Here is a 22,161-nt window from a genome sequence, read left to right as displayed (position 1 = left end):
ATGTCTAAAATGAGGGGCCTGGCTACAGTCTCAGACAATCCATCCTTCGCGTGTCCACATTTCTAGTCCTATCACAGAGCGGGCCCGTTTTCCTGAATACAGATATGGAAGGACTAGGTGGGTGAAGTGTGGCCCGTCTGCGAACGACCAAGGGGCAAATACACGTGTGTTTACAACGTCTGGTTGCACCTAATGTACACCGCGTAGACTTGAAGATCGTCTGAGACTACGAATCTATATTGGCTATAGCTGCACATATTTTAGGCCAGACATTCAAGACATGGTGCAGATGCCTAAGGAGATTTTATGCCTGAGGGAAAAGGAAAGCCCATCTTTCAGGGCCTTTGGAGGGCACCTAGGGATCATGAGAAAATGGACAGAAGGTCTGTAGTGTGGAGAAGAATCTTGCTTTCTTTACTGTGGAATTACTGTAGGTCCAAGAAGAATAATGGGTTAAAAACTAAAGATACTGAAATGTTTGCTTGTTTGTATTTTTCTGAGAATAGCTAGTTGCAAATGGTCCAAAACTGAGTTTGGAAACCCACAGCTCGTTTATTCATTCAAATGACATTTATTGAGCACCTACAATTTGCCAGGCACATAGGTGCTGGGAATGCAGCAATGAAACAAAGTCACTGCCCTCATGGAACTCCTACATGTGATTGGTAGCAGATAGATAAATTAAATAAGTAAATTACATACAATAATTAAAGGTCATAAGACATAAAGCTAAGAAGGGGAGAGTATGGAAGAATCAGGAGAGGGTGGTTTGCAGTTTTAAGTACAATAATCAGTAAAGGACTTGCTGGTAAATTGACATTTGATCCAAAACAGAAAGAAGGTAGAGGATATCCAGGGCAGAGGGTTATACACAGAGGTACAGGAAGTGCAAGGGCTGGGAGGTAGGAGCATACTTGGTGAATTCAAAGAGGTCACTGTAGCTGAGTGGAGAGAGGTAAAAACTTAGGACAGATAGATGGGGTGGGGTGGGTGGCCTAAAAGGCTTTGTAGGCCATTGCAAGGACTTGCGCTTTTGCTCTGGGAAAAAGAGCCATTGGAGGATTTTGAACAGAGCAGTGACGTAATCCGACTGACCTTTTAAAAGGGTCACTCGGCAACTTCATAGGGAATAGCTAAATAAACCGTAGGGTGTGGTTAGGAAGGAAGTAAGGAGACCTGTTAGGAAGCTATTTCAATTTTCCAAGCAAGAGATAGTGGGGTGTGTGTGTGCAGTAGCGGTGAAGGTGGAGAGAAGTTGCTGAATTACGAATCTATTTTAATGCTGAAGCCTACACCACCTGCTGGTGGAGAGAAAGGAGTCAAGGATGATTCAAAGTATTTAGCCTGAGCAACCAGGACATTATTTCTGTCCAACAGAAATATAATATGCCACATAGGTTATTAAAATTCTTCTAGTAGCCACATCAAAAAAAAGAAAAAGTAAAAAGAAACAGGTGAAATTACTTTTAATAATATATTGTATTTAACTCTAAAACATGATTTCAACATGCAATCAGTATAAAAGGTTATTAATGAGGTATTTTAGATTCCTTTTTTGTACTGTCTTCTAAATCTAGTGTATATTTTACACTTCCAGCATGTCTCAATTCTGATAGCGACATTTCAAGTGCTTGATAGCTTCATGTGGCATGTGGACAGTGCAGAAGAAGCTGTCATTTAGTGAGAGAGGAAGCAAAGGGGAGGAACAGGATTGGAGGGTGAAATGCAGTTTTGTTGTAGACTGTCAATAAACAAGTGAAGATGACTGTCCACTTGCTTGAGATGACCATCAAACATCCAAGTGGAGATCCTGAGTTACCATGTGTAGCCCTGGTCTCCAAAGTAGTGTTTTTCAAATTGTGAGTCGTAACCCATTAAGGGTTGTAAAATTGATTTATTTGTTGCAACCAACAATTTTAAAAATGAAATAAGAAAGCTCTGAATGCACTGCATCTAATAAAAGTATTATTTCACAAAACTTCTGTTTCTATTACTTATGTTTTGATATGCTGGGTCATGTATTCCTCCTGGGGGTCGGGGTTAAAAACGAGTTTGAGAGCCACTGCTGTAGAATGTATGCTGTGTAAAGTCGTAATAATTCATGATTATGAAATGGTGCCTGGGTTTGAATCCCAGCTCTGCCTCTAACTAGCTGTGAAGCTTTGGAAGATACTCAACTTCTTTGTGCTTTGGTTTTTCCAACTGTGAAGTAGGGATCAAAATAGTACCTACTATTAATTAAACAAGGACCTAAGAACTGTGCCTAATACATACTAAGTACTGTGTAAGTACAAATATCAGCGCTGACCGTGTTGTGAAACACAGTCCACATTTATGTTTGTCTTCTGAAGACAAATATGTGCAGCTATAGCTCTCCTTTCCCTACCTACTTCGGATTTCAGGTTTTCCTATTACTGTCTCATCACACAGCCCACCTGGTGATCACTGTTCACCAGGGCTCCAAAATTATCCTTGCCTGCTGTCCTTCCTCCAGCAAAACACTCACTTCAGTGCCCAGCATTTCAGCCAGGTATAAGAAGTAAAACAGATTGATGAAGTGAATTCCTTTAGTAGTGAATTCTTCTTAAACAAACACTTAAATTTAAAAAGAAGATTTGTTAATCCAAATGGCCTTAATTTGGGAAATTTCATGTTGTGAAAGAAAGTGAAGAATGTTAAATAATGAAAACATTATGATTTAATGTGATGTGTCTCTAAGATTAAATTTATAAGCAACATATTATCCTTCTTAAAAAGAAAAGACACTGGCATGCTATTTGTGAAGTTCTTGGAATGCCAGTGAATTTGCAGTCTAGGGTGATAGTAGTGCCATGTGCCGCCTTCATTTTGGTGAACATTTGTCATGTGCCTGTCCTGTACATGACAGCGATCTATATATACACAATAATCTCATGCTGGAGTTGTTAGGAGAAGATTCTCCTTGAGGAACAACTGATGGATGATCCCAGCTATTTGGTCTAGTGTTTTCTAAAATATTGATATTAATGCAGCTGGGGAGTGGGAGAAGGGCTGTGGTCAGAAGGGGCTTTCTTCAGGTTTGTGTATGTATGTGTATGTTTTCTGAAAGGAAAGGAATTATTTGGGGGTATTATTTATGGTTAGGTCCCAATTCTGTGATCTTCTGGGTCTGAAGTAGAGGGGCTGCCTTATTTGGTTTTTATATTCAACAGTATTTTCTGTGTATTTTGTTTTGTAGCAATAGTATACTGATATTATTAATCGTTTTATCTTGTAAAATTTGGAGCTGTGTTTCCAAAATCCCTTCTAAGGTGAGTAATTTATTCTGCTTGTTTTGAAATATCCAGATATAGCCAGTGAGGAGAAGAAGGGAAGATAGGAAACGAAATAGAATTGAAGTCAGAGAGGTGTGGAAAAACAGTGATTTTTCAAAAAGGAGATAGTACAACATCTCCTTTGGAGATAAACAAACCTCGGATTAGTTTCAATCTCTCTGAATTACAGTTGATTCATCCATAAAATGGAGAGAACAACACCTCACTTGTGGGGTCAATGTGAAGAGGAGATGAAATAATGAAAGCATTTAAAGTGTCATTTGGGGACTTCCCTGGTGGTGCAGTGGTTAAGAATCCGCCTGCTAATGCAGGGGACACGAGTTCGAGCCCTGGTTCAGGAAGATCCCACATGCCCTGGAGCAACTAAGCCCCTACGCCACAACTACTGAGCCTGTGCTCTAGAGCCCGCGAGCCACAACTACTGAGCCCGCATGCCGCAACTACTGAAGCCTGTGTGCCTAGAGCCCGTACTCCACAACAAGTGAAGCCACCGCAGTGAGAAGCCCGCTCACCATAACGAAGGTAGTCCCAGCTCGCCGCAACTAGAGAAAGCCCACACGCAGCAACGAAGACCCAACGCAGCCAGAAATAAATAAATAAAATAAAATAAAGTGTCATTTAGCATTTAGCAAAAATTAGGCTTTTAATAAGGATAGCCTTAAAAAAGAAGGGGTGATGGGGACTTCCCTGGTGGTCCAGTGGATGAGACTCCATGCTCCCAATGCAGGGGGCCTGAGTTTGATCCCTGGTGGGGGAACTAGATCCCACACGCATGCCACAACTAAGAGTCCGCATGCCGCAAGTAAAGGTCCCTCATGCCGCAACAAAGACCCGGCGCAGCTTAAATAAATAAAATAAATAAATAAATATTTTTAAAAAAAGAAAGAAGAGGTGATGACTAGTTGTCTTTGCTGGGTCAAAGATGGCCATCAGACAAAGTAGATGAAGAGGAGGATTCCAGGGCATGGCAGAGACAAAAGACATCACTGAAAGGTCTCTTACTCCATGAAGTATAAAGGCGAATTCAAAGAGCAAAGTCAGAGCCCAAGTTTTCAGCCTAAATTGTACAAAACTGAGGAAGGGTGGAGACTAAGAATGAAGTAAGTGTTAGTTGGTATATAGTAAATATTTGTTTGAAAATTTATTGAGATGTACATATATAGAGGTAAATATAGTTGTATTTCTATTGAAACAAAAGATCTTGGGCTCTTAGAGCTAACGTAGGAAAAGTCATTAAAGAATTCCTAAGCATTGATATAACAAATTAGCCAAAAGCAGTGCATGGAATGCTTGGAAACCATGATAGGAGGAACTTCAAGAGGGCATTTTTAGTGGTGATCTTTTCTTTATTCTTAGATCTTTAAAAAGTTCTTTGGTCTCCAATTTAATGCTAAATCGTTTTCCCTTGCAAGTAAATTTAACTTTCTGTTAAAATAGTGGCTGCAGAGTTTCCATATAGGAGGGTTTAGAGTAGGCAGTCTGGTTGAGGAGAAAGGACAAGGAAGAGGACCTTGAAGCTAATTTTCTATGTTTGTCAGGGTGACTACAGCTGCATGTGAGAGAAAAAAACAAAACAACAGTGGTTTAAACTAGAGATGAGTTTATTTTTCTCTCACTAAAAGTCCATAGGTGAGGTGAGCAATTCAAAGATGGCATGGCAGCTCTATAACATCATCAGGAAGCCAGACTCTCTCTAGTTCACAGCTTCCTTCCTCTTATTATGTGGAACTCATCATAGTACAATAAGGCTGCCAGAGCTCCAGCTATCATATCCACATTCAGGGAACAGAATGGAGGAAGAGGAAAAGGGTGATTTTCCTACCTTTAAGAATTCCTGGAAATACCACACATTTCCACTTGTGTCTCACTAGCCAATACTTAGTCACAAGGTACATGCAAATGCAACCTTTATGTAGTCAGCAGTGAGACTAGCCAAAACCCGGGTTCTGTTATTACGGAAAGAAAGAATAGATTTTGGCAGATAACCAATAGTCTCTGACACAGTTTGCATGGTACTTTATTTTTTACTTTAATTATTAGAAAGCAGTACAGTTTGGAGCAGGGGGATGGAAGGCTCAGGAGGAATGTCTCCAAGGGAAAAAAAAAAAAAACAAAAACTGATTATGTAACATGCTTGACTGCACTGAGAGATGTTTCACAAACACCTCACAGTTTTCTGTCAGAAAGCTTAAGGGTGAATCAATCAATGATTCACTTGCCAAAAAAACAAACAAACAAAACAAATGGGAGACTGCGGCTTTATATCTGTCAGCCAAATGAGCTTGCTAAAACTAAACTTCAGAACTGGCCAACTTTCCCCTCACGTCACAAAGGACTGGGGTAATCATGCTCACTGCATGTTTATTCCCAAAGGGAAGAAGGGCAGAGGTGAGCCAAGCTCACGCAGTTATTCTTCCCAAATTCATCAACCGGATAAGTCACTCTGCCTCCCCAGGAATGGAGTGAGTTAAAGAGCAAAGAGAAGCCAGGAGTTTGTTCAGGGAAGCTTTTTCTTTAAAGAAAACAGAATTAGGGAAAGGCATTCTTCTTCAGGCATTATGCAAGTCATTTAACCTCTTTTGTGCCCAATTCCTAAACTGTAATCTTTCTTCCAAGGATATGCAAAAATAAAATATGTAAGATGTTTTGAAAATGAATATATGCCCTATAAATAGCTAATAACAAGTAATATTTAATGAGCATCTAGGAGGTACCAGGCACTGTTCTAAGCCCATTACATGTACTAATTTAATTCCCAAAACAACACTGTCGTTACCCCCAATTTAGAGATAAGGAAACTGAGTCCCCAAGTTTAAGTAACTTGCTTAAGGTCAGATAGTGGAAGAATGTGATTTCAATTGCATTCTCAGTGATTCTGTTCAGTAAACTCTAAATCTGAGGGCACTAACATTATCCCCATGGCCTGGTAATCAGTAAAGTTTTTATAAATTAAAGTTGGATGTTGCTTACTTTATCTATGGCTGTGTCAACAGTGAGTTTGTTTTCTTGCTTCTTTGGATTTTCTAGCTAATTTAAGACAGAGTCATCTTAGGACAGTTCCTTCAGTTACCCTGCCTTCCCCTCCCTCCCATGGGTCTGGAGTAGATGCTCCCCATCTATGATCCTTTGTTGTATGATATGTTGTGTTATGTTGTATGATAACTGCCTTTACCTTTTTCTCCCTTTCCCACTGGGGTCCCTTAGACAGGGGCTGTGTTTTCTGCCTCTGGATGGCAGGTTGTAAAGTTATTTACACTTTTTAGATACAATAAGAAAACCATACTTTATTCTTTAAAAAAATTTTTAATACATTTTATATTTTAGAATAGTTTAGAGTTAAGAAAATAGTTGCAAAGAAAGTACAGAGTTCCTGACTACCTCACACCCAGTTTCTATGTTTCAATATGTTCCCCTATTGTTAACATAGTAAGATGCATTTGTTACAATTAGTGAACCAATATTGATACATTATTATTAACTACAGTCCATATTTTATTCATTTCTTTTTTGTGATGGGAACAATTAAGATCTAGTCTCTCAGCAACTTTGAAGTTTATAACACAGTATTGTTGTCTATAACCCCTGTGCTGTGCATTAGATCTCCAGGATTTATCTACTGGTTGCAAGTTTGTACCCTTAAACAGTATTTCTCCAATTCCCCCTTCCCCCAGGCCCTGGTAACCACCATTCTACTCTCTGTTTTTACAAGTTCAGCTTTTTTAGATTCTACATATAAGTGATATCATACAGTAGTTGTCTTTCTCTCAGCATAATGCCCTCAAAGTCCATCGACATTGTTGCAAATGGCAGGATTTCCTTCTTTCTCATGGCTGAAGAATATTCCATTGTATATATATATATATATATACCATATCTTCTTTATCCCTTCATCCATTGATGGACACTTAGGTTGTTTCCATATATACTTTATTATTACAAACTGCTCTGATCTCTTTAACATTCCCCAGCTGCTAGGTAGGCATGGAAAACAAAAAAAATTTTAGTCTAGTCTGTTTTAAAACTAATTCTGATCCAGTTATTTAAGTAACCTCTTTAACTCTGTCTCTTTGAAATCATTGTTTTATGGTTTCAACCCCCCTTCCTCTGCATACTTCTAAGATGGTGTCTGGCACACAGAGCAGGGTCTCACATGAACTTGTTGCATTGGGGGAGTTGAACTCTATGACCCTGAACTGGTCATTGTGCAGGGACTGGCATCACCTGAAGTATGTCTGTCTCATCTTATTCTTGGTTACCCTGTGGGCAAAAGCTACTGATGTATGTAGCTAATAATTTCTTGGTCATTCTTTCTTGGCTTGGTCAGAGCCTAGAGGCCCTTCCTGCTATCTCAGCCTTCCTTGAAATCTTACTTTCACTACAGACTCCTTTGAATATATGAGATACTCTCGGCCTGGTCCAAGGTCCAAAGCATCCATCCATAAGTCTTTGTTGGAGTGATTACACCTCTGCTGGGAACATGGGCGTACCAATATCTCTTCAAGGTCCTGCTTTCAATTCTTTTGGGTATGTACTAAGAGGTGGAATTGCTGGATCATATGGTAAGTCTATTTTTTATTTTTTGAGTAACCATCATACTGTTTTCCCCAGCAGCCTTACCATTTTACATTCCCATGAACAGTGCATAAGTGTTCCAGTTTGTTTGCATCCATGTCAACACTTGTTATTTTCTGTCTTTTTTTTTTTTTTGGTTTGTCTTGGGGTTTTTTTTTTTGATAGCAGTGATCCTGTTGGGTTTGAGGTGGTACATCATCATGATTTTGATTTGTACTTCCCTAATGAGTAGTGATGTTGAGCATATTTGCCTGTGCTTATTGACCATTTGTATATCTTCTTTGAAGAACTGTCTATTCAAGTCCTTTGCCAATTTTTGAATTGAATTGTTTGGTTTTTTGTTGTTGGGGTCTCTATGCATTCTGGATTGTAATCCCTTATCAGATATAGATATGCAAATATTTTCTCCCATTGCATGGGTTGCCTTTTTACTCTGTTGATTGTGTCCTTTGATGCACAGGAGTTTTAATTTTCATGAGGTCCAGTTTGTCTATTTTTTGCTTTTATTTTCTGTTCCTTTTGTGTCATATCCAAGAAATCACTGCCAAATCCAATATCATGAACTTTATGCCCTTGTTTTCTTCTAAGAGTTTTGTAGTTCTATAGTTTATAGTTATATAAACTATAGTTGTAGTTTATATATATATTTATATGTACATTTATAGTTATATAGTTTTACATTTAAGTCTTTGATCCAATTTGAATTAATGTTTGTATGTAGTATTAGTTAAGAGTCTAACTTCATTCTTTTGGATATGGGTGTATAGTTTTCCCAGCATCATTTGTTGGAAAGACTGTCCTTTCCCCACTGAATGGTCTTGTCACCCTTGTCAAAAAACATTTGACCATATATATGAAGGTCTGTTTCTGGGCTCCCTATTCCATTCCATTGGTGTATATGTCTGTCTTTATTCCATTACCATACTATTTTGATTACTGTAGCTTTGTAGTAGGTTTTGAAGTCAGGAAGTGTGAATCCTCCAATTTTGTTCTTTTTCAAATTGTTTTGGCTATTTGGGGTTCCTTGACATTCCATATGAATTTTATGATAGATTTTTGTATTTCTGCAAAAAAAAAAAAGTCATTGGGTTTTGATAAAGATTGCATTATATCTGTGTATCACTTTGGGTGGTACTGACATTTAACAATATTAAGCCTTCCAATCCATGAACATAGGTTATTTTTCTGTTTATTTATGTCTTTAATTTCTTTTAGCAATATTTTGTAGTTTTCATCACACAATTCTGTTATCTCCTTGGTTAAGTTAATTCCTAATTATTTATTCTTTTTGATAGTATTGCAAATGGAGTTGTTTTTGTAATTTTCTTTTCAGATGTTCATTGTTAGTGTATAGAAATGCAACTTATTTTTTTGTGTTGACTTTTATCCTGCTACTTTGCTGAATTTGTTTATTAGTTGTAATTGCTTTTTTGTGTGTGTACATGGAATCTTTAGGGTTTTCTACTATAAGATCATAACATCTTTGAACAGAGATAATTTTACTTCTTCCTTTTCTATTTGGATACTGTTTACTTATTTGTTTGTTTAACCTAACTAATTGCTTTGGCTAGGACTAGTACTATGTTGAATAAAAGTGATGAAAGTGGGCATCTTTGCCTTGCTCTTGATTTTAGAGGAAGAGCTTTCAGTCTTTCACCACTGAGTATGATTTTGCTGTGGTTTTTTTATACATGGCTTTTATTTGTTGAGGCAGTTTTCTTCTATTTCTAGTTTGTTGAATTTTTAAATGAAAGGATGTTGAATTTTGTCAAATGCTTTTTTCCTGCACCAATTGAGGTGATCCTTTATTTCTTTTTAAGAATATGCATTTCCTTTTCCCTTTTGAAATGTCATAGGAAAGCCCACGGGGCTTGAATTTGCTGTATCTCATGACACTATAATAAGCCCATGGGTAGCGTGGTGCTAACAATGCTGCATTTACTGTCTTTTCAAAAGTAGTATTCTTATTATTAATTAATTCTTCTTATTATTAATTTTGGTTAAGTTTAAATTTTTTATCAGTTATGAATTAGAGTCGATTGGACAGCTGATTTCATGGTGGAAAGCCACAGCCCAGCTCAAATGGTGGAAAACAAACTTCTCAAAACAAAGCTTTCAAAATGGAAGAATGCATAAAATATCCTGACAATAACAGTCTTAGGTCTGTCTCACCCAGAGAGTGAGTTCTTGAGGGGAGAAAATATCTTTCCCCCTTATCCCCAGTTACCTGGAACTGGAGATTGTTGTATAGTAAACACTTAATAAAACATCTTGGAGGGTATCAGAGAACAACGGTGTTCCCCTTGCCCTTTCTTCCCTCTCCTTTTCCCAAGAGAGATTGCATCAGACTCAGTAACTTTCATAGTGTTAATTTATTGTGAAGTATAAATATGAAAGTATCCAAGTTCTGCAAATAGTGCAAAAGTGAGCAATTGTGCATTTTAATTTGACTTAGTATTGTTGAATTGAAATATTTAGATTTTGGTATTAAAAGAGGATTGTACTTTTTTTTTTTAACCATGTCACTATTGATTATTTTCTTATTCCAAAGCTGTATAGGCTCATACATTATTTAATTCTCAAAAGTTAAGTTGATAGGCTGTCTGAGGGTAGATGTACAAACTGTAATATAAAGCCAGAATTGGAAAATAGAGGTACTTTGACTAACTTTTCAAAGTAGGCTTTATGTTATAAAAAGCATCACGTAGTACACTGTGTAAAAATAAAATTAGATGAAGTATAATCTATGAGTGATACCTGCTTTATAGACTCTCAATTTGATGACCAACATAACCTAATTTAGCAGAACACTTGACTGAAGTATTTCACTGATGATCAAGTAAATTCTGATGAAAGGTCAATGGTATAACTACAAAGGCCAATCTATTTTAATTGCCTAAGGTTTAAAAAAAGCCCTCTTCTCAATTTACAGTGACTGTGGGAGTCATTTTCCTGCTTACACAGTGATAAAAGGCTTGTATATCATGAATGTAGCATAGTGGATAATCAGCAAAACTTTAAGACTAAATTAATCAGCACTTTGGAAAGTTTATTCCATGAACATAGGTAACATGTCCTGTCAAGGCAAGTGATTGCTTCTTTGATTATAGAAAAATACTAATAAGTTTTCACTTTTTTTTTTTAATGTTTTACTGGAAAGAATTTAGTTAGAGATTCAAACATAGTAAAATTTACTTTTTAAAAATAATTGAGAATCACTATGTTGTGCACCAAGAACTAATATAGCGTTGTAAGTCAATTATACTTTGAAAACAAACAAAAAAACAAACAAGCAAACTCAGGAAAAGAGACTGGATTTGTGGTTACCAGAGGCAGTGGGGGGCAGGGGAGGGTGTTGGGGGAAGGATGAAAGTTGTTAAGAGAGTAAAGCCTAAGAGATCTCATCACAGGGAAAAAAATTTTTTTTCTTTTGCGTCTATATAGAATGATGGATGTTTACTAAACTTATTGTGGTAATCATTTCATGATGCACGCAAGTCAAATCATTATGTTGTACAACTTAAACTTATACAGTGCTTTATGTTAATTATATCTCATTGAAACTGGAAGGAAAAATGGATAGCAAAGTATACCTGCTTTAGGTCTGAAAATAAATAAATACATAGAGTAATTTATATTTTAAAATAAATAAATGAAATAAAACTCTTCTTTTAAAAAGAAAAAAGTGAGGCTTAAATTTGATAATAATGGTATTTTTGAAGTACAAATATATGAAATATATACTAAGTTCAGAACAGATTCAATATTTAGCCTTCGAACTGATAAATCATATCATATTCATTTAATATATTCTCTAGGTCCCATCTTGACTTTTCTTTCTCTCCTCAAGGCTTATTGATTTTTTTTTTTATATTTTAAAATAACAATTTTAAAAGTAATGAAAATTTAAGGTGCTTTCTGATTCCTTCATGTTATATCTTAATAGTAACATTAAAATCAAGATGTCAAACAACATTCTTGTGTTAATTCTGGACTGTTAGGAGTCAAGGTGGCATAAAAGGAAGGACACTAGAGTGCACATCAGATAAGATGATTAAAAACTTTGCTGAGTCACTAACTAGTTGTTTGGACAAGTCACTCTTAGAGCCTTAATTTTTGTGTCAATACAATGATCTCTAATCTAGAGTGCATAAATAGGGGACATGTGCATTAAGAATAGAATCCACAATGAGGAACTATCCATACTTCAGAAATCAGAGGAATTTCTCTAGACATAGTTGGATGATACTGCATTTCAGGAAGACTGGGAGGGATCTTGGACAACCTAACTCATGAGATAGCTGTTTTCTGAGCAGTAAATTGAGGAAGCCCAAGCATGCCTCACTGACATGCCCTCACTCAACAAAGTAAGGAGGTGTGGGATGGTGATGGGGAGGAGAGTCTCTGGGGATGTTGAGACTTCCAACATGTCTCTCTCCCACATAGAATTTACAGGCATCCTGGGGGATCTAGGTGGGACCCATGAATATAGGAGAGAGTTCTGATCCTTGGACCATTTTTGGCATTGCACTTTCTGCTACATAATACTCCTGTTAGGAGCTCGTCATCCACTGTGGATCAGGCAGGGTTACAGGTAAGCTTAAGAATGGTCTTCACAGCTGTCCTCTTCCCTAATTGGAGGCTCAGTCCCAGGGACTCTCACTACCACTGTAAGCTTTAACACTTAGTGTCTAGCCTCCCAGGTATCTTGTATCCATCTCTTCATTTGAGATACTATGAGCTTGGACCAAAATGGAATTTCTCCGCAACACTGAGAAATATTTAGTGAAATAATGTGATTTTTTTGTATGACTACTTTGGAATCAATTTATACTTTATATATATATTTTCCAAATTTTCTATATTGGAAAATGAATATTAAACTATAGGAATAATTCATATAGTCAAATATTCATATGGTCAAATTTACCATGAGCTGCATCATCTCTGGGTTGACAAAGTTCTTTGATACTTTATTTAGTGTAATATTTGTTGGGAACCTACTCAGTGCAAGACAATCTAATTGCCTTTTGATATCTTATAATTATCTAATTGGTTTATAGTATCAAAAATAGAAAAAATAGAAATTATGGAAGTACAGAATTTGCTTTCCTACAAAGAATAAGTGAACCACAGAATACTGTGACATCTACAAGTTCAGTAGTTATGTTTTATTAGTCAGTACCTAGAGGAGTACTTAAACCCATGTAAGTTGGTTGCATTTTATTTGGCAGCATAACGACAGATCAAGTTGTCCCTTTAGTCCTTTGGGTTCAAGAGGCAGAATGTGATTTTTAAAAAATATTTAATTAATTAATTTATTTGGCTGCACCGGGTCTTAGTTGCGGCATGTGGGATCTAGTTCCCTGACCAGGGATTGAACCTGGGCCCCCTGCATTGGGAGTGTGGAGTCTTAGCCACTGGACCACCAGGGAAATCCCAGCAGAATGTGATGTTAACTGTCACTTATTAATCCAGGCTTGGAAAAATTGCTTTTAAAAGTCATTTATTCATCTGCTAAATTAAACTTGCAACATCAGTGATAATATTTGATACTTATACAGTACTTTATAGATTTTCAAAGTATTGCAACATTCATGATTTCATTTAATCTTCACAACAATTTTGCAAAGAAGACAAGATAGTAACTAACTCCATGTTATAGATAAGAAAAATGGTGTCTTGAAATGTGAAGTGACTTGTGTAATATAGTCTGGCTAGTCAGTGGTAGAAGGGAACTAATTTCTAAGTTTTTTGATTTCTAGGTGCGATTATAAGGTATTATGGACTACATACAGACAGAGGGAACATATTAGAGCACACTGCTACGTTTTTTGTAGAATAAAACAGTACAATTTCAGAGATGGCATGGATCCTGTCCAGGCTGGCATAAATAGGCAAGGATTCAGTCTGACTGGGTAAGCTCTGGTAAAAATAGCCTTAATTATAATACTTTTAGTCAAATGTCAGGATCTTTGTTCTTGGGGGTAGGGTTGGACCACAGACAGATCTACAGTGAAGAAGTGGGGAAGGGTCACAAGGACTTAAGCATAATATCAGGGCCCCCAGAAGCCATATTGTCTAGGATTTTTTGCCAGGTTCCAGTCTTAGCTGCAGAATTAGAACACAAGTCAGGACTGGCATAGCTGCTCAGATCTAAAAGATTGGGGAAACATAGTGAGAATTGGGCATGATGTTTGGGGAGGAGACTGCTGCTACTTAATAGGCTGGGGAATGTCACCCCAGAAGTGAAACAGAAGGAAAATAGGCTAATTGTAGATGCTTTGACATATTCCAGGTATTCTCATTAGCAGGGATCAATCTGCTGGTCAGATGTCTTTAGTCCTCTCTGCTGGACAGAGCTCAAGTGGGCAGGGGCAAGAAACAGTGCTCTTTGGCACCTGAACACATGGTTCAATTTATAAAGCATGTGCTTTACCTGACAGTTAAGTGAGATGCTCTGCTCACCTAAGTCCACAGATTTACACCTGTGAAGTTTCCATTTAAAATGGGTGCTACTGTCTTTTTTTTTTTTTTAACATCTTTATTTAAGTATAATTGCCTTACAATGGTGTGTTAGCTTCTGCTTTATAACAAAGTGAATCAGTTATACATATACAATATGTTCCCATATCTCTTCCCTCTTGCATCTCCCTCCCTCCCACCCTCCCCATCCCACCCCTCTAGGTGGTCACAAAGCACCGAGCTGATCTTGTGCTATGCGGCTGCTTCCCACTAGCTATCTATTTTACATTTGGTAGTGTATATATGTCCATGACACTCTCTCACCCTGTCACATCTCACCCCACCCCCTCCCCATATCCTCAAGTCCATTCTCTAGTAGGTCTGTGTCTTTATTCCCGTCTTGCCACTAGGTTCTTCATGGCTTTTTTTTTCCCCTTAGATTCCGTATATATGTGTTAGCATACTGTATTTGTTTTTCTCTTTCTGACTTACTTCACTCTGTATGACAGACTCTAACTCCATCCACCTCATTACAAATACCTCCATTTCATTTCTTTTTATGGCTGAGTAATATTCCATTGTATATATGTGCCACATCTTCTTTATCCATTCATCTGTCGATGGACATTTAGGTTGCTTCCATGTCCTGGCTATTGTAAATAGAGCTGCAATGAACATTTTGGTACATGACTCTTTTTGAACTATGGTTTTCTCAGGGTATATGCCCAGTAGTGGGATTGCTGGATCGTATGGTAGTTCTATTTGTAGTTTTTTAAGGAACCTCCATACTGTTCTCCATAGTGGCTGTATCAATTTACATTCCCACCAACAGTGCAAGAGAGTTCCCTTTCCTCCACACCCTCTCCAGCATTTATTGTTTCTAGATTTTTTGATGATGGCCATTCTGACCGGTGTGAGATGATATCTCATTGTAGTTTTGATTTGCATTTCTCTAATGATTAATGATGTTGAGCATTCTTTCATGTGTCTGTAGGCCATCTTTATATCTTCTTTGGAGAAATGTCTATTTAGGTCTTCTGCCCATAAAATGGGTGCTACTGTCTTTTATAATAAGTCCCATGTGTATTTTCATGGAATGTTGACAGGTGAGCATATATTGCTTTATCAGTGCTTCTGGGATTATCTGAAAAATAGCACAGGTATTCTCATGACAGGTTTATGTTAATAAGTTTGGTTAGCATAGGACTTCCCTGGTAGCATAGTGGTTGAGAATCCGCCTGCCAGTGCAGGGGACACGGGTTCAATCCCTGGTCCGGAAAGATCCCACATGCCGCGGAGCAACTAAGCCTGTGTGCCACAACTACTGAGCCTGCACTCTAGAGCCTGAGAGCCCACAACTACTGAAGCCTGCGCGCATAGACCCCGTGCTCTGCAATAAAAGAAGCCACCGCAATGAGAAGCCTGCGCACCCCAACGAAGAGTAGCTCCCGCTCACCGCAACTAGAGAAAGCCCGCGCGCAGCAGCGAAGACCCAACACAACCAAAAAATAAATAAATTTTAAAAAAAAGTTTGGTTAGCATAAAGCAAAAATTAATTCAATGACTCACATGTAAAGTTAATAAACTCTTCTTTCTCCATGTCACTAATTTCCTAGTCTTGTGAAGGTCTGTACATTTCTATGGCTGAACAAATATGTGGAAAGTTTCTATTTGGGTTCCCAGGATGCTACATTAAGTCGGGTGTCATCAGTGTGACGCTTTGCTATTCAAAGTGTGATCCAAGGACAAGAAGCATTGGTGTCTCTTGGGAGCTTGTTAGAAAAGCAGACTGTCAGGCCTAATGCTAGGCCTACTAAATCAGAGTGCATTTTATCAAGATCTCCAGGTGATTTGTAAGCACATTCAAGTTTAAGAAGCACTAGTTATACCTTTGTGTCTCAAGGTCATGCCTTCCTAAACCTCTATTTTTAGGTACACTCTACTTCCTACTCTTCTGGAATCTGTAGGCTATCAGTTAGCCAATTCATTTGGATGTTTTTAAAATTCTAAACCTGTGACATTGTGTGCCTTATGCTGTCTCTTCCTTGTTTTGTCAGATAACGGACTTTTTCTTTTGCATTCCCCATATTTTTCACCTCTTTTCACTTGATGGTTTTTGTTTTTGGAGACAAACCATCACTTCTAGCTTCCAGGGGACATATTCTCTCTCTGATCAACTTGAAGACTTTCTCCCACGGCATCTCTCTCAATAACATTGAGGTAATGAGGTTCTGTTTACTGCCGAATTCAATCATAAATGTGAGTTGCCACTAATATCAATATTGCATATTTTAAAGCAGCTTTAGAGTAAAATAAAATAAAACCACAAAAAGGACTACTTGGTAGCTTTCTCTGCTGTGTTCAACTTTTTGTTTTGTTTAACTTTTCATATTACAGAAATCTTGGACCTCAGAAATTTCATGTGTCTTGGCAGTAGCTATACTTTCTGTGTCTTAGTGATAAACATTCTGTTATTTTATTCTAGAACTCTAAACCAATTAAAGAAAATCTTTATTGGACATTTTCTGTTCTCTGTTTTCTTAGCTTTGTTTTGTTTTTTTTCCCCATCTTTGTTATAAAAGGAAAAACTCCTCATGGAATATGTTGTCATTATGAAATTTAGGTATTTATATGTATATTATTTTTGTGTATGTATCAGAAATCACATTTGGAAATATTCTCTGTAAGTTACACTTAAACATTTTTAGTTTATAAGTGCCAACAACATTATGGTTTGTTTCATAAAACCTCTCTTCACTTTGCAACCATATCCTCTGTTTCTTCCTTTTCTTTAAAAACCACACAGGATGTCGAAGAAATAAAGTGAGAGAAGTCTGCTGAAATATATTTACAACAAGCTATTGCAAATGTCATTTGTTGAATAAGCTATAAAATTTCATGGCACAAAGGGCAGGCTTGTCTGAAAGTAACCCGGAGAGCTCACTCTTGGTTACCGAAGCACTGGGCTATCTGGAACCAGGAATCACCCTTCAACCAGTGCGAGAAGCCACACTTGAACTCAGCTTCCTATTAGACTGGTGGTGTTATTTTACCCTCTTGCAGGAACTACAGCTTTCTATGGTCTCCGCTGTCCTCAGGTGCTGGGCAGCTAGCTTTCACAGTTACTCCCTTTAAATATATTGCATGCAATCCAGACTGCCTAACATTTATGTTGTGTGCTTATCTCTTCTGATTAAGGTTGCTCTCATGCTTGCCCTGTAAGAAAGGAGAGCAACAGTGAGGTGGGGGATCTGCCCTAGAACACTGGACCAAGTGTCCATCAGATGGCCAGGGGCCCTGTGTACTTCCTCATGGGAAAAATGGGAAAATCAAAGGACCTGTGACTTTTCTTGTTGCTGACTCCTTGAGTTTCCTCAATAAAGCATATTCTTTAATATGATATTGTAAAATTCACCCAGAGCTCTGGTGAACCTCAGGGGACCCATCTTGCACAGCACATTTATTGATGATAATCAAGGCTTTGTTCTGCATACCCTGCTTTGGGAGAGTTCATATCTCAGTTTGTATATTTGTAGCATAGATTGAAGTCACTGCCATATTCCCATTTTGCCTTGGATAAAATGTCATCCTATTGAAGACTGTTAACTCATGCATTTTCTTCTCATCCATATGTCTCCCTTATTCACATCTCTCTTTGTCCAGCAAGATTCCATGATGTACTGTTCAATAATACTGTTGCTAATAGCTTAAACTTCCTTCCCCTTCTGTCTTCTTTGTGGCATCTGCCAAGGGCTGCAACCGTAGATAAACCAACTGTCTGCTTTCTCTGCATCTGTGCCTGAGCAGCCAAGCACTGCTGGAGAGAGTTACACAATAGAGCCTATTGATATTACAAAAAATTAATTAAAACAACTTCAAACTGTACAGCAATCCTGTAATGATTCTCAGTCAAGCTCTCTCCCACTTTCCATAATGATTATTTCAGGCTTCTTCAAACCTTCTTCCTCTCATCACCCATGATTCTCAGAATATGATATTGATTTTTATTTTATAGAGAAAATAGAAGCCCTTAAATGAGAACTGCATCACCTGTCCTATTATCTGTCCATACTATTCTAGTTTCCTTCTGTTACAGTATGGGTGTAATTAGTTTTGCTAAGGCTAAACCCTCCTCTGGTACTTTTATTTTACTCCCTCCCATCTTCTAAGGTACCTGAAATTATGGATTATCTTTTGTCTGAATATTCAAACTCTCTTCAATTGAAGCTTTTAAAAACAGGGTCAAGTATCTCCCAATTAAGAGAAACAGAGGAAAGGAAAGAGAGAGAGAGAAATTTTCTCTAGATTTCTTCATTCCCTTCTAGTTACTGCCCTATTTCCTCTGTTCAAATTTTTGAAAAACGGTTTCTATGTACTGTTTCTATTTCTTTCCGCCTAGCCACTTCTAAGCCTTTTCCAATCTAACATCTGCCTACATTGCTCCATCTCAGGATTTCTTAACCTTGGCACTATTGGCATTTTAGGCCAATGTTTTATATTTGCGACACTGTCCTGCACATTTTAGGATGTTTAGCATCATCCCTGGTCTTTATTCACTAGATACCTGTAGCAGCTCTCTCCCTGCAGCTGTGACAACCAAAAATGTTTTCAGACATTACCAAATGACTCCTGCAAGGCAAAATTGCCTCTGGTTGAGAATTGTTGCCCTATTCCCATGGCTCCTGTTAGGTTACCAATGACTTTCACGATGCTAAATCTCGTTTCTTATCTGACTTGGTAGCTCAGTAGTATCTGACATTGTTAACCTCTCTTGCCTTGTAACATTTTTCTCTTGCCTCTATTGACAACACTCTTTTGATTTTCCTTTTACCTCTCAGATTGTTCTTTTTTCTTCCTTCCTCCCTGTTTTCCTTCCTTCTTTCCTTCCTTTCTCTCTTTCATTCTTTCCTTCTCTCTCCCTCTCTCCTCTCCCCCAAACCCTTTCTTTTTCTCTTTCTTTAAATCTTTTTAGACTCATCCTCTGCCAATTGACAATTAAATTTTGGCACTGTCTTCTACTCTGCTCTTTTTCTGGGGACTCTCATCCCCATGCAGAACTTTAATATTCACCTTTATACTTGTGCGTCAAGCTTTGATGAACTAGCTTCAGTATGGTGAACAGGTCAACCCTCCCACCAGCAGCAACAACAAAAAGCTGGATACAATAGTTTATCCATAGCTTGTGAGTCTTTATCTCTATGTGACAGCCTTCTCTTTTAGAGGAAACAAAAAATCTGCTTCTAGCTTTACCTTTTGAAGTAGAAAATTAGCTCTTAATCAGAATAACATAGATAAAGATGAGTGAAATTCTTTACATTGGCCTAGATGGGCCTAAATGATCTGCCTCCACCCTTACCTCTCATAGCTCTCTACCCTCCCCAATCTCATCCTCCATCATCATCCCTCCTGTGTTCCTGCTTGAGGCAACTAGCTGTGGTTCAATCCTTTGTTCATGCTCTACCACAGGGCTATTTTATTTGTTGCTCTCTCTGCCAGGAAGACTCCTCTCACCCATCTCTGCTACTTAACCTATTCTTCCAATCTCAACTCAAGCAGACTTCCTCAGGGAGCCTCCCTTGTTCTTCCTGACCAGCTCCCACTCCCCATTATGGAGCCCTTTAATGGCATCTCTTTCTTACTGCCTAGTACAGTAGCAATTTTGCATTTACTTGTGTGATTAGTGAGGTGAGTACAGTTGAGCAAGGGTTTTCAAACCAAGACTGCTTGGCTTGGAATCTTGGGTCTTAAATTCTTGGTGCCTCAGTTTCCTTATTTTTGACATGGGGATACTAATAGAACCTATTTTAAGGGTTGTTGTGAGTCTTAAATGATTTAGTGTATATACAATGCTTAGAACAGGGCCTGGAACATAGTAAGCACTATGTAAATATTGGTTGTAATTTTAAAAATTTAATTATCATCTGTCTCTTCCACTTTTTTTTTTCCCCATTTTGTGAAAGTTTATTTGCAGGATAAATTCCTAAAAGTCAAATTACTCATAGAATTAGACACACACATATTATCACAGTTGTCACATCTACCAAAAAGTTATTCCAGTTTCTAATCCCATTAATGGTTATGTAGAAATATCAATGCTCTTATAATTTTATTTATTTTTGAGGAATTTAAGAAAGATTAGCATAACCTTTTTTTAAAAAACATCTTTCTTGGAGTATAATTGCTTTACAATGGTGTGTTAGTTTCTGCTTTATAACAAAGTGAATCAACTATACATATACATATATCCCCATATCTCCTCCCTCTTGTGTCTCCCTCCCACCCTCCCTATCCCACCCCTCTAAGTGGTCACAAATCTTCTACTTTTTTGCTCATTTTTTTTTCTTGGTGCCAACACAGTTCATGACACATTGCAGGCATGCAGTAACTGTCAGAGTAATGTATAAATTAAAGAGTTTGGGAAAAAGAAATGCCATACAAATACAAAGCACATTTGTATAGATGAAAAAGTAGAGATTCTGCATTGTGTTTTTAAAAATAATTCTACTATAGTCATTCACTGTTTTTACTTGCACAACCTATGCTAGAAGGGAAATAGGTGCTTTTTTAATTCTAGGAGAATTCAAACAATATTTTATTCTGGATGAATTCATTCTAACACAATCAGCGAAATCAGAGCCTTTGAGTTAAAAATATTACTCAAATATTTTATATTTGAAGAATATATTCAAATTCAAATTCCTATATTAAATACATAAGAAGTAGGCATAATTTTTCGTAACAAACCTTGAAAACAAACATCTTAGTCTCGGAGGTTAAGGATTATGTAACAAAGAATCATTTTAGTTTTTAAAATATTGCATAAGATCTTGTAAACAAACTTTTAAGGACTCAAGTTTTTGATGACAAGATACCAAATAAATATAAATCTGACAAGTAAACCTGGTTCTGCAAGCATGCATATGAGATTATTTATTTGGTATGGAGGTTGCTGGGTTCTTTGAATCATTATTAATTATTAGACATTAATAACTGAGAAAAACCATGCCACATGAGCAATGATAATTCAATGGAAAAAAATCTAAACCCAAGAAGAGATATTGATAAAGTAGTATGTTGTCATTTGTGTTAGTCAGCTCAGGCTGTCATGACAAAATACCACAGACTGGGTGGCTTAAACAACAGAAATGTATTTCTCACAGTTCTGGAGGCTGGGAAGTCTAAGATCAAGGTGCCGACTGATTTTATTCCTGGTGAGAGCTCTTTCCTTTGTTTGCAGACAGCTATCTTCTCACTGTGTCTTCACATGGTGGAGAGAGAGAGCTCTGGGGTTTCTTCCTCATAAAGGTACCAGCCCTGTAAGATTAGGGCCCTACCCTTATGATCTCATTTAACCTTTATCACTTCCTCACAGGTTCTGTCTCTAAGTAGTCACATTGGCGTTTGGGCTTCAACATTTGAATTTCTGAGAAAACACAAACATTCAGTCCATAACATCATTCAAAAGAAGGAGAGAATATTTTTATTGGGGTGAATATGCCAAAAACTTTGAGAAGAGGCTTTTAAGATTGACTTTAAAGGGTTTGAACTTGCAGAGTGTGAAGGGAAATTATACCATGATCTCAATATTATATGTGGAAAGCAGAAGGGATGTAGGATCTGTGTAAGGCTAGTGAGGATTTCAGTTTGATTGGTTTCCTAGTATGTGAGGAGAAAATGAGTGCATTTCAGGTCATTGAGAAATTTGAATGATGGGTTATGAAGTTTGTACTTTATTCCGTGAGCAATAGGAACCCACTGTTTTAAAAAGGAGTAATATGATCAGAGCTGTTCTCGAAGAATATTAATCTGA

The 22,161-nt window shown here is 37.5% G+C and overlaps 1 protein-coding gene across 1 annotated transcript in view; it reads right to left on the bottom strand.

The window, feature by feature from the left end:
* The window catches only part of AGL (amylo-alpha-1, 6-glucosidase, 4-alpha-glucanotransferase), a 100,358-nt gene extending 78,742 nt beyond the window's left edge, over positions 1-21,616 (bottom strand). The window contains exon 1 of the mRNA XM_036839782.1: positions 21,510-21,616. The gene's annotated coding sequence lies outside the window, so the exon portion shown is untranslated. The remainder of the gene's footprint in view (positions 1-21,509) is intronic.
* Between the last annotated feature and the right edge of the window lie 545 nt (positions 21,617-22,161).

Source organism: Balaenoptera musculus, chromosome 1 (genome assembly GCF_009873245.2).
Source record: "Balaenoptera musculus isolate JJ_BM4_2016_0621 chromosome 1, mBalMus1.pri.v3, whole genome shotgun sequence".
Lineage (NCBI taxonomy): Eukaryota > Metazoa > Chordata > Mammalia > Artiodactyla > Balaenopteridae > Balaenoptera > Balaenoptera musculus.
Note: the sequence above shows the minus strand (reverse complement) of the source record. Positions and strands in the feature narration are given on the sequence as shown.